The 9,925-nt window shown below is 39.9% G+C and overlaps 1 protein-coding gene across 1 annotated transcript in view; it reads left to right on the top strand.

The window, feature by feature from the left end:
* The first annotated feature begins 4,415 nt into the window (after positions 1-4,415).
* LOC131930171 (histamine H1 receptor) overlaps positions 4,416-9,925 on the top strand; it is an 89,174-nt gene continuing 83,664 nt past the window's right edge. Inside the window, exon 1 of the mRNA XM_059286587.1 lies at positions 4,416-4,513. The gene's annotated coding sequence lies outside the window, so the exon portion shown is untranslated. The remainder of the gene's footprint in view (positions 4,514-9,925) is intronic.

The following is a 9,925-nucleotide window of genomic DNA, read 5'->3' as shown; positions in this document are numbered from 1 at the left end:
GTGGTTTAAATGCTCTGAATTTAGGCTTCCAATTGTCCGTTTTGTTAACATTGCTTTCTTGAGAATTGTTACTTTTGATTTTGGCTAATTCTAGCTCTTGTCTCTGTTTTTCTCTGTCTTCGGCCTCTATTTTAGCCTTAGCTAGTTCCTTATCAGCCTCTATTTTGGCTATTTCCTTATCAGCCTCTATTTAAAGATTTAGCTAGTTCCCTCTCTAGTTCCTTATCAGCCTCTATTTTAGCTATTTCCTTATCAGCCTCTATTTTAGCTTTAGCTAGTTCCCTCTCTAAAGCTCTGTCTTCCCTTTCAGCTGCTTCAGATATCTTCTTTTCAGCATTTGCTATTTTATTTTCAATCCATTTAGCCTTTTCTGCCCCAGTATATCCTAAAGAATCAGCCAACTCAATCTTTTTGGCATAGTCCTCCATATTAATGGTCCAAGAAAAGTTACTCAATCACCAAAATGTCAACAATATTAAATCTAATCATCTAATCCTTTACTTTACGGTGCGGACCACCGCTCACTTCTGACACCAAAATGTCACGGCCTTTTTGTACTGTCAACTTCATGGCACAAACTCAAGACAAATACCAACCGCATCACTGTTGTGTTATTGCATATTAAGACATGATGGATAACACCAAACAACTATTGTCCTGGTAATTTACACAATTTTATTGATTCAAAGATACAGCAGCTTCATTACCAAACAACGCCATTTCTTTTTCCCGCATCCTCTCTACTTCCACTTTCTTTTGCGCATGCGCCCACCCACAATATATTTTAGATTTATATCGCCTTTTTTACACCTTCACTCGAAACATACATTCACCCTACATTTGACTGTTACAAACCCATTTTGGCGCCCCCTAAGGTCGGCGCCCGTGGACATATGTCCCCCCCCCCCCCCCGCGCTTCGCCTCTGTCCAAGCCACATCAACTCTACAGCCACATGCTGCACACCCAACCACACCAATTCTACAGCCACATGTCTAACATCGCTACAGCTATATAGATATCTGACGCGGACAAAAGGCCGACATCAAAAAGATCGACTGGACATAAGGACGACAGACTATACGGCTGACAACTAAAGGACAGACACCCATAAGGCCGACAAATCATAAGGCCGACAAATCATAGTCTGACTAACAGAAAAATCCTAATATCCCAAAATATGTGTTACTACATAGCTCCTCTCTAGACAAGCATCAAAGAACAAATACAGCAGCCGCCGACATAATAGACGGGACGGTTGTGTGAGGGGCCGATGCTAGTTGCTATCCTAGTTATAAGGTGAACAATCGGGTCCCATGCGACTCGAGATAACGGGCGTGTACAAAAGATAAACAGATAGGTGGCAATACCAGCATATTTCGAGAAAAAATTAAAGAAACCAAATGCAGTAGACCGATCAAATACATTCACCGGACTACATGTTATATACCGATAAAATTAGAAGTACAATCCAGTATCGTATATTGCGAATTACTTTAAACAAATTGATATAATATTTGTTTGATTGTGATACAAGTGTGCCAAAACTAATAATTTATGGCATTACAAAACCGCACTAATTTTTTTTTTAAACTTTTAACAAATCAGTTCTAATGTTCCAACTTGGAGATTCAGCGATGTTCAAGAAAATCTGAAGTACCGTAAACTATTATCATATGAAACTATTGAGTAGAGAACCTTGGACATAAAAATATGTTATATTCCACCCACATCTAAGCCATAAAAATTATACTATGACGGCTAAAGCGTCGAAAGTGAAATAGCATACAATTCATCATACTAGGCTGTATATTTTTTCTATATTTTACTTTAACTGCATCATTATGTAAGTTGTTTTTAATAAATACTAAACATGCCTGTAATTGCGGTTTGTTGTCGGCCTTACTTCCGTGTCGGTCTTTTGTCAATGTCGGTCTTTTGGATATATAGCTACAGCTACACCAATTTGTTAAAAAAAATTTATTCTCCCTAACAATGGGCGACAGCCTAACAACATAAAGAGAGGATAACTCATAAATTGCTGATTTCTTTATAGTTCAGTGTCGTTAAGACGATACAGAATACACGACGATAATTATAATTAATATTTTTTAGCCTAAAAGTAATTTTCCAAAGTACATAAAATAATTTCTTTTTTACCAGAAATATCTTCAAGGACATGGAATCGACAAAAATTTCATTTATGTTAATCTGATCAGAAGATTTTAAAAAATTAATTACTAGGAAATGAAGAAATGAAAAAGAAAAAATATGAATAAAAAACTCATATTAATGTGTGTAAAATTGAGAAGTGATTTCACATTTTTTGACGTGATATACAAACTCGATACAAACTTGAGCCAAACATGGGACAACAAGGATTTAAAAGCCTTTTCATGTTTCCTCTTTTTTCTTTAGGCGGTTAACTTTTTTTTTACATGCAGTCCCATGTTGCACTTACATGAACTGGAACTTTTTGTTTTCAAGATTATCGCAAACATGGGAGGTAATCGATAAAAACAGAGCGTTTAGATATTTACAGAATTACCTTTCTTGAAAAAAAAAAGTTTCTGAATTTACGAGATCTTGAAAGTTTGCGTTGTATGATCTTGCTGCTAGAAAGAGAAGAATTTTAAAATTGGGGTATAATTGCAATTTATGCTGGAACATAATCATCTTAGATTAAATTTATAAAGGATAAATATTTCAATGAAAAATTTGGACTTAAAGCTTGCGTAGTTACATTTTCTACGATTCTATATTTAGCTAACTAGATGTTCATTCTCAGCTGGGTTTTATTTGGAGGTTTTTTTTGTGAAAAATATTTTGATTGCGTTGACATTTTTTTGTGTGCATGTAAATATAGAATCGTTAAGTATAATAAAAAATAAAATACCATATACGTAGCATTTGTATAACTCAGTTCATCCAATTTTTTACAAGCACACTGAAGTGTGTTAAAAAATACATTTAATATCTAGACCGAAAGATTTCGATTCATTTCTACGTTTATTTTTTGTAGTTGCGTCCCTTTCGTGCTTTTAAATTCAAATTTTAAGTAATGTAATTTTGTTATTTTAATAGACAAAAATGTAAGAGTGTAAAAATGTAAAAAAAAAAATGTGAATATGTTAAAATGTGAAAATGAAAATAATGTCAAAATGAAAAATGTAGAACCGTGAAAGTTTGAAACACGAATGCGGTTAAATGTTTAACTGTGAAATTATGATATTTTCTTGAACTTTTTACCGATGAAAAAAAAAACCCTTGAATCATTTAATCACACATATGCATTTTCAGGTTTTTTTAAACAAAATTTTAATTTGACGTTTTTATTAGATCTGCGTATAGTAAACCATCTAAAATGAATGAAAGTAGGCTACAAGTAGGAAAGAAGAATTACTATCGTAAATCTGTGTCAGTCCTCACAAGCCAATGACGAAAACTGTAATACTAAAGCGAACGTGCAAGGCAAACTGACGCTGTAAATTACCTATCTGAGGCGAAAAAAAAGTAAATGAGGGGGTGGACCACAGTTAATATGAGAGATGGACCACAGTTAATTAGTGGGGTGAACCACAGTTAATTAGAGGGGTTGTTGTCAACGGCAATTTCCTTTCGTTTTTAACGGCAAGGGTTGTGTGGAGGTTAACTTTGTCATATTTTTTTTGTATTGAAGAAGTTTTATAAAAGGCTGCACATTCCTCGATTTAAAAATGGATAAATTAGAGAAAAAAATATTTTTTTATCCCAACTTTGTTCTATATTGTGACACTGTCTCTTACTAAAGGATTTTTTTTTCTAAGCCCTTTTTTTTTAAGAAATGCTTCATCAAATTCTTTTAGAGGTATTGACTAAACATCACATTCGTAAAATTGGAAGTCTTTAGAAAAAATTGTTTGATTTTAATCTACTTCTCTCCAGCATTGAGGGCAAAGAGAACTATTTTTAGATTTGAAAAAGCATCGACCGTGTACTGACAGTGACAGAAGCTGACATTGACAAATTGACAATGACAGAGACAAATGTCCTCACCACATAACCCCGGGCATGTCATGCAGTTATTCCTTCACCGGTGGGACCCCCTACCCCGCGAGCGGGACCCCCTCGCGACCCTTTCCCCCGACGGCCGGACCCTCCACTCGCCGGTGGGACACCTCCCCCGGTGGGACCCCCCTCCCCCCCCCCCCCCCCGGGCGGGACCCCCCCTCCCCCGCCGGTGGGTCCCCCTCCCCTAACGACGTGACCCCCTCTCCCCCGCGGGCAGGACCCCCTCCCCTGGCGCTGTCTGTGACAGAGCGATGCCACATCCGCGCGGAGCCCACTCACGTTAGCGCGTGGCTTCCATGAATGGATATGATAATATGACGTAAGTGCCTCGTCTCGTGCTATGGCTAGTTTTCCTAGACCCTCTTTACGTCAATGATATGCAAATTACTATTGGAGTAGTTTTTCTCTCACCAATAACGGTAGCTCATTACGTGTTTTACTTGTAATTAAATTGATGAGCTCAGGGTGAGTACAAAACGCACTTCTTTAAATTGACAACGTGAATTAATTGTTGAGTCTGCATGTGTTGTGTTCATTAAGGATTTTTTACAGTTGTTATCTAAATTGATTATGCAGAATTTAATTTAACAATGAACAATTGCATTTCGCGACACCACCCGATTTTTAAAAACTTGTTAATGTGTAAATTTCGTTCTTCCCAAGAAAGTAAGAAGCTTTACTTTTCGAAAATAAAACTTTTGCTCGTTTTACAGACATTGAATATTGTTATTTTTTGCACAAATTAATCAAACTTATGAGCACACGGGTAGTGTAGTGGTCTAACCGACAGAAAAATGCAATATTTAAAAAAATATATAATAGTAGTTGACATTCTGATGACATTATAACAACCGCCCCCCCCCCCCCCCCACCCCTCCTGTTACTTCTAAACATACGTGTTAGGTCTAAAAAACCTGACTTATTTTGCTCTCACCTACATAGACGGGTATTTTGTAACAAGTTCAAAGTCTAGGAGAGAATTTATTTCGACTCTGCAACCGTGATGTAAAATTAACGACTGTAATTAGCAAATATGTAGCTCTATTCAATTGTATAAAGCTTGAAACAAATTAAAATGTTTGACTTCAATGGCTGGTGTGTATTGGAGAGATCGAAGTATAAGATACAACTATGCTATTCTCTCAGCCTCACCGGCCGTGCATAGCGCTCTGAATGTTTCTTCACTCAGTAGCGCATTGATGTCCCAATAGGTCAATACAATACCAAGTTGATGACCCAACACATTATACCTCAAGAAGCTACTCTCTTACAGCGATAGTCAATAGGGAGGATAAAGTAGAGTTCATCAGTTTCTTGACCTCGATATAAGCAGGGACGGTGTGGTCTCTGATATACCTGACCGCCTCAACATTCCCTAAAAATCAGGTACCCATTAGAGCTGGGTGGACTCGGAGACGTCCTACAGACTCCAGTCCGAGATTCGAACTCGAGTCTTTCGGGTTAGCAGCCTAGCGATCTACCGCTACTGTCTCTTTGAAAAATTTTAAAACATGCTCTACCTAAATGGCACCCCAGACCAAATGAGATTTCATACGACACTTTGCTGGTGTCCTTTCTTAGCAGTCCCACTTCACTACATAACCAGAGTATTTCCCTTAATATAATTTATTACACACCCTGCGTTCACTTATAACCCTGCGCTGACGTCAGGAAAAAAACCTCTTGACGTCCCCCACCAAAACCTCTTGACGTCCCCACCAAAACCTCTTGACGTCCCCCACCAAAACCTAAACCTCTTGACGTCCCCCACCAAAACCTAAACCTCTTGACGTCCGCCACCAAAACCTAAACCTCTTGACGTCCCCCACCAAAACCAAAACCTCTTGACGTCCCCACCAAAACCTCATGACGTCCCCACTAAAACCTCTTGACGTCCCCACCAAAACCTCTTGACGTCCCCACCAAAACCTCATGACGTCCCCACTAAAACCTCTTGACGTCCCCACCAAAACCTCTTGACGTCCCCACCAAAACCTCTTGACGTCAACACCAAAACCTCTTGACGTCCCCACCAAAACCTCTTGACGTCCCCACCAAAACCTCTTGACGTCCCCACCAAAACCTCTTGACGTCAACACCAAAACCTCTTGACGTCCCCACCAAAACCTCTTGACGTCAACACCAAAACCTCTTGACGTCAACACCAAAACCTCTTGACGTCCCCACCAAAACCTCTTGACGTCCCTACCAAAACCTCTTGACGTCAACACCAAAACCTCTTGACGTCCCCACCAAAACCTCTTGACGTCCCCACCAAAACCTCTTGACGTCCCAACCAAAACCTATTGACGTCCCCACCAAAACCTCTTGACGTCCCCACCAAAACCTCTTGACGTCCCCACCAAAACCTCTTGACGTCAACACAAATACGTCTTCCAACAAAACTCCACTCACGTTACTTGAGATTCAAGACGGTCTCAAAACACAAAAGACGGACTTCAAACGGACAAGACAGTCTTGAGACCACGCCCACTCTAAAGAAAAAAATCATCTGAGGTGGCTTGTTGTCTGTTTTTCTTTCCTTGAGAATGAAAGCAGGTCACCTCTTGAAGGTCAAGGTCATTGATTTAAAAAATCCACCCCCTCCTCCCCGATCTGTCCGGCAATGGGATCACCCGTTAATAGAAAATGGATTTTGTTTAAATGTCATGTTCAAGACTTCATTAATTAAGCGAGTAATTAAAACATTGTGTGGAGCATCGCAGCCGCGTTAATTGTCTGGTTGTTAATTAACTGGTCCATTGTAATAGAGGAGTTAATGTGTGGGCGTTAATTAACTTGTCCATTGAAATACAGGGTTAATTGTCTGGTTGTTAATTAACTGACCATTGTAATACAGGGTTAATAGTCTGGTTGTTAATTAACTGGTCCATTGTAATACAGGAGTTAATTTAAGGCGTTAATTAACTTGTCCATTGTAATACAGGGTTAATTGTCTGGTTGTTAATTAACTGGTCCATTGTATAGAGGAGTTAATTTAAGACGTTAATTAACTTGTCCATTGTAATACAGGGTTAATTGTCTGGTTGTTAATTAACTGACCATTGTAATACAGGGTTAATAGTCTGGTTGTTAATTAACTGACCATTGTAATACAGGGTTAATTGTCTGGTTGTTAGGTTATTTATTTTACCTTACCACACGAGTTTTAAAAAACCGGCACTATCGTTCTCTGAAAGAACTTTTAAAACTGCACACTAGTAAGACTTGTGGGATCCTAACAAATAGTTCGTGGGGATTCTATGTCAAGTTCCCTTACAAACCTAACGGTCTATGGGGCAAGTGAAGTAGTGTTCTGAGACACCGACTGAACTATCGTAGAACGCTACATTTTAAAACCTATTGTGCTGAACTTCAATTAAATTCTAACGTGAAAAGAGAATGATGGGATATGAAAGAAATATGAGTGGAGGTTAATGACCTTTGGGGCGGGGATTTAAGACGGGTTTTGATATTTGAGCGCGCGCCTAAGCTCCTCCCACGACGGCTTGAAAGATGGCGATTTAAAAATAGTTTTGGATTTTGTGGGTCAAGGTGCCATTTTGTGGAACTTTAATTTTTTTTTTTAATTTTGGTGGTAGGTCATGTGGGGGTGTGTCTACGTTTTTTTTATTGGAAGCGTAGGGGCGTGTCTAATTTGGCCAATAGGCCGATTAGGGCGTGTTTAAGTTGGTCAATGGGCCGATTGGGGGTGTGTCTAGTTTGATCAATAGGCCGATTGGGGGCGTGTCTACGTGTTGACAAGAATGTGGGGGCGTTTTTAAGTTTTTTTTGTAGGCCATGTGTGGGTGTGTCTAAGTTGGTCAATGGGCCCATTGGAGCGTGTCTATGTTTATTTTTTACAGTGATATGGTGTCTTGTTTTAGTGTGTTTTACAAACCAGTAACAGATGACCTATCCAGCTGCCCCAGCGATAGCCACTGGTCTGATGCTGGTCACAAAGATAGGTCTACTGTGTGATCCAGCGATAGCCACTGGTCTGATGCTGGTCACAAAGATAGGTCTACTGTGTGATCCAGCGATAGCCACTGGTCTGATGCTGGTCACAAAGATAGGTCTACTGTGTGATCCAGCGATAGCCACTGGTCTGATGCTGGTCACAAAGATAGGTCTACTGTGTGATCCAGCGATAGCCACTGGTCTGATGCTGGTCACAAAGATAGGTCTACTGTGTGATCCAGCGATAGCCACTGGTCTGATGCTGGTCACAAAGATAGGTCTACTGTGTGATCCAGCGATAGCCACTGGTCTGATGCTAGTCACAAAGATAGGTCTACTGTGTGACCCAACGATAGCCACTGGTCAGATGCTAGTCACAAAGATAGGTCTACTGTGTGACCCAACGATAGCCACTGGTCAGATGCTAGTCACAAAGATAGGTCTACTGTGTGATCCAGCGATAGCCACTGGTCAGATGCTAGTCACAAAGATAGGTCTACTGTGTGACCCAACGATAGCCACTGGTCAGATGCTAGTCACAAAGATAGGTCTACTGTTCCCAGTATCTCAACAGTATCACGTGCAAGTAGACCCCGAAAAACGCGGGGAGAAAAGTAAAACATACCAGGAGACCCCCACAAAAAAACATGGACGACAGTCTGGTCTATAAATACTTCCCATGGAATCAGCGTATGTAGACGTGTTTGCTGTCTGCACGATGAGCAGGGCAGTCAACTGTATCTGATACTTTCATTAAACTTGTCAATAGTTGATTGGTGGACAAGTGTGTACAAGGGGGGGGGGGGAGAGATTTTACATTGACACCGATATTTTTCATTAGCTTTAATCCTAATGTCGAATTATTTTCAAAATAGAGAGTGCAATCTCATTTTCCTTGCCAGTAGATTTAAAGAAAAAAAATTTGACATTCTAGTAGGGCGAGTCAGTGTGACATTGTCAATGTTTGTAAAACGCTAAAATGTATTTCTAGATGTCTAGAACGCTCGCACCCCTGAACATTGCGTAATATTTGTTTATCCCATCTGTGGCGAAGGCGTCTTGTAACGTCTTGATCAACACGGAAGGAAGCGTTCCACAAACCTCCAAGACATCTTCCTTTCTCCGGTCAGTCTGGCGGATGTTTGCCATCAACGTGTGCTTGACGTGCAATCAATTATGTAAGGGATCTGATGCACTGTGGGGTAGAAGAAGTAGAGTACATGTATACTAAACAATGATAATAATGGTCTGGAATTGTAAAAATGTTTTGGCCATGATTATGAAGAAATTTTTTAAATTTTATGTCAACTAACAGAAAATGGCAATTTGTGTTAAAATAGAATATCTAAAGTGGCTGGGGCAGCCATCTTTTATGATGTTTTGTGATTTCATGATGTTTTGTGATTTCATGATGCTTTGTGATTTCATGCTTTGTGATGTTTTGCAATTCCCCGATGTTTAGGGATGTGCACTTTTCTGCAGTCAAACAATCACACATTATGGCCGTCCAACTGCTCACCCCCCTCCCCCTCCCCTACCTCACGTGGGCAGGCTGCTCACTGTAAGAGCACTCGGACATCTCTCCAGCTTGTCTCAACAACTGCGTCCTTTTACAAATGTCAACAGATAGTCACTAGAGCCAGGGGTTTGGTTGATAGTGTCAGGGGTTTTGTTGATAGTGTCAGGGGTTTTGTTGATAGTGTCAGGGGTTTTGATGATAGTGTCAGGGGTTTTGTTGATAGTGTCAGGGGTTTTGTTGATAGTGTCAGGGGTTTTGTTGTTAGTGTCAGGGGTTTTGTTGATAGTGTCAAGGGTTTTGTTGATAGTGTCAGGGGTTTTGTTGATAGTGTCAAGGGTTTTGTTGATAGTGTCAGGGGTTTTGTTGATAGTGTCAGGGGTTTTGTTGATAGTGTCAAG

This window comes from Physella acuta, unplaced genomic scaffold (assembly GCF_028476545.2).
Source record: "Physella acuta isolate Inbredline_101_S28 unplaced genomic scaffold, ASM2847654v3 ptg001729l, whole genome shotgun sequence".
NCBI classification, from domain to species: Eukaryota; Metazoa; Mollusca; class Gastropoda; family Physidae; genus Physella; species Physella acuta.
The sequence above is the reverse complement of the archived record's forward strand: the minus strand, read 5'-3'. Positions and strand labels throughout refer to the sequence as shown.